The 6550-nt window shown below is 34.6% G+C and overlaps 1 long non-coding RNA gene across 1 annotated transcript; it reads right to left on the minus strand.

Moving 5' to 3' along the window:
- Positions 1–460: 460 nt before the first annotated feature.
- LOC137713679 (uncharacterized) lies at positions 461–2003 on the minus strand. Its single transcript, XR_011065326.1, has 3 exons — positions 1866–2003; positions 1545–1763; positions 461–595 (listed from the first exon to the last, which is right to left on the minus strand). It is a non-coding gene; the product is annotated as an uncharacterized lncRNA (long non-coding RNA).
- Between the last annotated feature and the right edge of the window lie 4547 nt (positions 2004–6550).

Here is a 6550-nt window from a genome sequence, read left to right on the forward strand (position 1 = left end):
TTAAGAAAATTAAATTTATGGCACATCCAATATTATATCCTTTTTGGTCATTTCACACATTTACAGTTGTTTTACATAAAAGTTTACCAAACACTATAATACTATTTTTTTTTTTTCCAAAAGCACTTTCACAACAATGTTTCTCAAACACTCTACTGCTTTATTTCACAACTGCTTATTCTTAGGGGTGGGCACAGGCTGGGCTAAGCCCAATTTTGGAGGAACCGGACCTTACCCATTTTAAATAGTAACGGGGCAGAATGGGCCGGGTAGAGGGATTTTGAATTTTGGAACCGAACTTAATCCTGCCCGTTTGAAACGGGCCGATTCAGGACAGGTCCAAGGGTCCAAACTTTTCTTTTTTTTTTTTTTTTTTTTTTGTTGTAATTTATAAGCTGTATTGCACAGCAGCAACACAGACATGAATTCTTATATATTCTTCAGCCCCAGAACATCTACTCCTTGAAAAGGTTGCCTTCCAAAGGCCGATGATCGATAAGATGCTTCGTGAAGGTTTACAGCTGATGCAGGTTTTGGGACATTTGGTGGAAGTAGCTTCTCTTTGAGGTCCTCCATTACGTATGAGCTCTCATTGCTGCAACATTAAAAACAAACGACTTTAATTTTGATACAACACTTGTCTACATCTATATGCATACAATTTCGGGGTCAACGATTGCATAACTTCTTGATTAAAATAAAGGGAAATACATTCCTCACAGCCATTTTTGGTCCAACAATAAACAGGGGTGTATGAATCATGAAAATCTAAAACTAGTTAAAGTAAAAAATCCAGTTAAAGCCATTCGCAGAAGAATGCAATCAGACATTTCCCCCCCTTTCCGCCAATTTTGGCAAGCAACAAAACTTGAAAATAAGGAGAGGGGGAGCAGGAGATTTAACTGAATGTGTATGTTCAGAAAATTGCATTACAAATACTGGAGTTTCATATCAGCCTGAATTACAAACTGCCAAGCTAACAGTGGTGCTATAGCTGCACAAGGGAGTGCTGCAAATAAATGGTAGGAATATTTGGTCACAAACTCCTTTTTCACAAATCTTATTATCAGTAGAGAGTAAATCAACAAATCTTCGAAAACACATGAACAATTTCAAGAAAGAATAGAGTTGCTGGCGCTGGCTAGATTAGCAGTTTATGGCATTGGACAAGCTTTGGCCATATTACAAGAGACATAGCAGTTGAGAAGAATTCAGTCATCTAATTTGAACCCCACACGATTAATCGCTTAACAAATAATAATTAACAGTATGAAGGTCCACTTTTGAGAACATATAGAGTCTGTACTAAGAAACTCCATTAAGCACTCTATTATAAGAACATGAACTGATAGTTCAAAAGTATTAGGTTTGAATTTCATATCAAAAACCAATCAAATTCCCCACTTACTTCCATATATACATATAATATAACAAAAAATTGATTGATAACACCTGAGTTTCATATAAAAAAACCATCAACAAATCAATTGAGACTGCTCAGACAAAGTAAGGAGAAGAGAAATTACAACAAAAGGCAACGATACCTGCAGATTAATGAAACCCAGATGCCTGGGTTTCCTGAACTTCTTCCAGGAAGCAACGTCGTCAAAGTACAAGACGCCGACGTGGATCTTCCCGAATCCAACCCGGAACTTGTACCGCTGGGCGCTCCCGAAACGGACCCTGCCCACACCAATACATTGGAGTTGATGCAATTGGTTTCTGTTCCCAACTAGAGTCGTCCTAGCCTTATCAATCAAATCCTTCAAAACCCAAAACCCAAAAATCAAAATTAAAAATTGAAGTTTCCCAATTTTATCTAAAAAATAAAAAATTTGTCTGTTTGGCTGAAAGAAGTTCGCGACATTGATCTTCCAAAGTCGACAATTCTTCTTGAATCTTCTTTATCCTCGAAACCAGCTTCCTTGGGTTCGCATTATCTGGGTAGATTTCCTGGAACTCCCTCTCGGGCCGGTGCTGGACCACCGTTGGAGGAGGGTTTTGGGGGACGACTGACGGAGAGTGACGGAAAGGAGGAGATGACTGACGGAGAGTAACAGAGGGGAGGGGACGACGCACGCTTGATGGCGAGAGAGAATGAGTTCGAGGTCCAGTCTCCATTGACAGAATTGAGGACTTGAGACAAGAGAGAGAACCAAGGGTAAAACTTACTGTTCAGATTGAATGGTAGCTTAATCTTCAATCTCGTCCGTCCATTACAATTACAAACGGGCCGGTCCGGGTATCCGTTTTTCTATATTTTTGGAACCGGCCCTCCCCTAAATTTTCAAAGGCCTGACCCGGCCTGCCCTATTTCTCTTTTTAAAAATGAGGAACCAGCCCTTACCCGTCTCGAACCTTGATTACCCACCCCAATTCGCGGTTCCTATACCCATTTGCCCATTCCTACTTATTTTCACAACACAACAGAAGTAGTTTTTTTTTTTTCTTCAAAGCACAGCAATACCAATCCAGCCTTTCATCTTTTTTTTCATGATGTTAGAATTGAAAATCATGAATAAACTGAATGGTTTTTTAGAGCTCCGTGTCGGATATGTAAACAAAATGTGATGATCACTATGAAAAATTGGGTCCCATGCGTTTATGGTAATGTCAAGTAAAATCTTCTTTACAAAGTGGTGGTTTTTAGGGTATGGTGGTGGTTCTTGTTGTTGTGGTTTTAATGGATTGCAACCCCACTCTCTCTTTTATTATCTTTCAGAAGCTAGCTAAACAAGAAAAATGCTAAAGCCTAAACAAGTGTGGTGCGCAAAGGCTTCTACCTGCCCACATTGCTAGAAAATCCTAAAAGAAAAGGTCAATCACAAATCAAGTAAAAACGATAATATGCAAATTATGTCATTCTCTTTAGTGCCAAAAAGAAAGTTTGAGCTTCAACTTCCAAGTGTGCAAATCCCACATACATACCTGCATATCAATACTCGAGTAAGTCTAGCAAAATGACTTACTATTCCTAGAAACTAATATGTGCGTTATTTAGTTCCTAGTAGTTGTTAACGCGTAAAAAAAATTGAAAATGATGAAAATAGAAAGAAGATAAACTTTTGGTGTATACGAATCAGATCTTAATATGCATATTAATATTCTGACATGTCTTTTAAAATGTGTGACGAAAAATCACAATTCGCTTCGCTATATAAAATTTGCAGAAAATATTTTTCCAAAAGATGCAAACCAAACTACACCTTTTCATTTCTCTTTGTCAAACTCTTCATGTTGTCAAATTTTCCTACATATTTGATTATTTAAAGAAAAAGGCTGGTAATTCTCGACATCTTAACAAATTATTATTTGTCAACTTTTGGATGATGTACGCATGCATACCTAATATTGAAGAAAAGGATCCTCGATGGATGCTTTTCCAGATGATCCTAGGGATCCGTGATCGTTCATCATACATTATGCGATCATTTTTCGTTAGGTACTATTTATATTTAATTTTAAATTTTAAATTTTAAAATAATTTCTGATCTCATGATGTACAATGAACGGTCATGATCATAAGATCTCTAGAATTCTCAAAAAAAAGATCGAGCGAGGATCCTTTTCCAATATTGAAACCTTTAAATCGGGCCATGCCTATTAGACCCGGCAGTTTCTGACACGACACGATGACACGACACGAAAACGACACGAAAATAACGGGTTTCGGGTCAACACGATAACTTATCGGGTCATTATCGGGTGACCCGTTAAGAACCCGTTAATAACGGGTTGTTAACGGGTATACACGCGGGTAACACGTGGGTAACCTGTTTCGACCCGTTAAGAAAAAAATGATTTTGATAATTTTAAAGTTTAATTACTAAAAGATTTATTATAAAATACAATAGCCCTATTAATATATTATATGTACAATATATTCTATATTAAATATATAGTTTTGTATTATTATTCTATATAAGTTAAAAAAAACAAAAATTTTGTCATTATTTATTTTTATTATGAGAGTTCCTTATTATCAATACTAGGATATCATATGGGAGCTCTCCTTCCTTGAAGGAGGAAATTCTGACCCATAGGTTGTCAAGCAAAGGCCAAAGGGTTAGGACTTAGGACTTAGGAGTCATGCTGCTTCATTTGATTTTATAAAACCATGCACATTTGATTTTAGGGAGAGAGAGAGAGAGAGAGAGTCCAACTTATAAAATCAAATATGCTTCCCTAAAAGGCTTAAAGCCTTAAACCATGCTACCAGCAGGAGGAAACCGTGGGCCAGGCCCACCTCAATAGTCAATACCCTTGAAAAGTTTAGGATAATAAATTTTATTTAATATATTGTTGTCCAAAATTAAAATAAATTAAGAAGACATACATACAAGTATGAAAAATGTCAAATAATATATAAACACTTGTGATTCATCATTATTCCTCTACCAGTATATAATGGTTACACTTACATTATCGTTTAGATTTTTAAAATCCTCCAAATCCTCATAAATAATGTTTTTTATTTGAGGGAAAAATTAATAAAGTTAATAATAATTATTGTAGAAGTGTAAAAAATGTAAAAAAAAATATACAATCACTCATAATGACAAGCTTTACAACTTTCATGAAGGGGTCAGCTTTGAAATCCAACACTATAATCCATAAACCTTAAATTTATATTTAACCGTTGATTGTCATTTACGCCTTATTCTTGTTACTGAATTTCATTTTTTAAATTTTCTTTTTTGAAAACATGATCATCTGGCGGATGTAAGAAGATGAGCGGTTTAGATCTTTAATATCATGTTTCGATATTTACGGTTAATTGAAATATGAGTCGATGTCATATAGTTTGTAGAAACTTTATAAACATCAAGCAATATTTTCACTAACCATAAAACTCTGAACATAATATCAACGATCCAAATCGTTCATCTTTTGGCATCCTCTAATAGATCATGTTTTCAAAAAAAAAAAATCTGAAAAAACAAAATTTGATGAGAAAAATGAAGCGTAAATGTAAACAACAATCAACGGTTAAATTTTAATCTATGATTTATATGATTATAGTGGCGAATTTCAAAGTTAAGCTCTTCACAAAAGTTGTAAAGCTTGTTATTACGAGCGTTTATATATTTTTTCTATATTTTTTATACTTCTACATTAATTAAAAAACTATTAAAGACTTCAAACAAAATAAATAAATAAATAAATAAAAGCCACTAACAAAGCCAGCCCACTGACTTTGAGAGCCCAGGGCCCAGGCTGCCAGCCCACTGCCCAAATTTGAGGAATGGTTTAGGGTTATTAGTAATAAGTCGGTTTAGGTTTAGGGTTATTAGTTTGGGCGTGCAACCTTTTTTTCACGCAAAAAAGTATTATGTTTTTTTATTTAATTATTTATTAGTTTAAAATATATTTTTCTTAACAGGTAACGGGTCGGGTCATATTACCCGTTAATATTATCGGGTCGATTTCGGGTCGGGTCATTTTACCCGTTTATTTTAACGGGTGTTACACGACACGACCCGTTAAGATATCGGGTATGACACGAAAACGACACGAACACGGGCAACACGACACGAATGCCAGGTCTAATGCCTATTACCTATTTCCCTCCCAAATTTCAACGTGCGTGTATTTTAATAGTTATTTAAAAAAAGGAAAAAAAAAAAAAAAACCACCTCATATGTCCATGATTTTAAGAAAGAATTCAACTCTTTAACCATGGACATATGTGTTGTTTTCTTTTTTTTTGGAAAAACTAATGAAAAAAGTAATGAAAACTAATGAAAAAAGTAATGAAAAACTCTTTAACCATCAACTCTTTTTTAGAAAAACTAATGAAAAAATTTTGAAAATTTTGAGTTTTAACAATAAGGATAAAATAAAGGGTAAAGTGAATAGTACCAGGATTGACTTTTTAGTGTAAAAATATAGTTTTTCGTTAAAGTGAACAGTACTGAGAGTTTTTTTATTAAAGTTCCCTCCTTTGTTTGATCATGTGGGATCTGAAGTTTCAATCAGTTAATTTCATCTATCATCATTTTTGTTTCATTCTTTTATTTTTTGGTGTGAACGCTAGTTGCCGGCACAATCTGAAGTTTCAATCAGTTAATTTCATCTATCATCATTTTTGTTTCATTCTTTTATTTTTTGGTGTGAACGCTAGTTGCCGGCACAAGTAATATTCCACAAGCATAGCTGTGGAAAGTGTACGTGAGCAACTCACGGCCATTGCTTTTTACATAGAGGACAAAACCCTTAATTGTTGAATTTAGTGTTTTCATCTAGAAGGTTACATATTGAGTTGATAAGTAGTTTCAGGATTTGACCTAGGGAAATGATTTACGCAAACTCATTTTGTTCATTTGGACACTCTTAGTTGGACTTATGCAAACGCAAACTTCCTAAAACAAATATAAGTATGCTGAATAAGAAAAGATGTATACGGATCTCTTTCCTTTGATGTTTAATGTAATGTAATTTCACTTTCCTTTGATGTAATCTTATCAATTATTCATGAGAACACTATATAACCTTGTGGACGAAGACCAAATTGGGTTATTCACATATATCATTAATTCATTGTATCTGT

The sequence above is a fragment of the Pyrus communis genome, chromosome 13, assembly GCF_963583255.1.
Source record: "Pyrus communis chromosome 13, drPyrComm1.1, whole genome shotgun sequence".
Lineage (NCBI taxonomy): Eukaryota > Viridiplantae > Streptophyta > Magnoliopsida > Rosales > Rosaceae > Pyrus > Pyrus communis.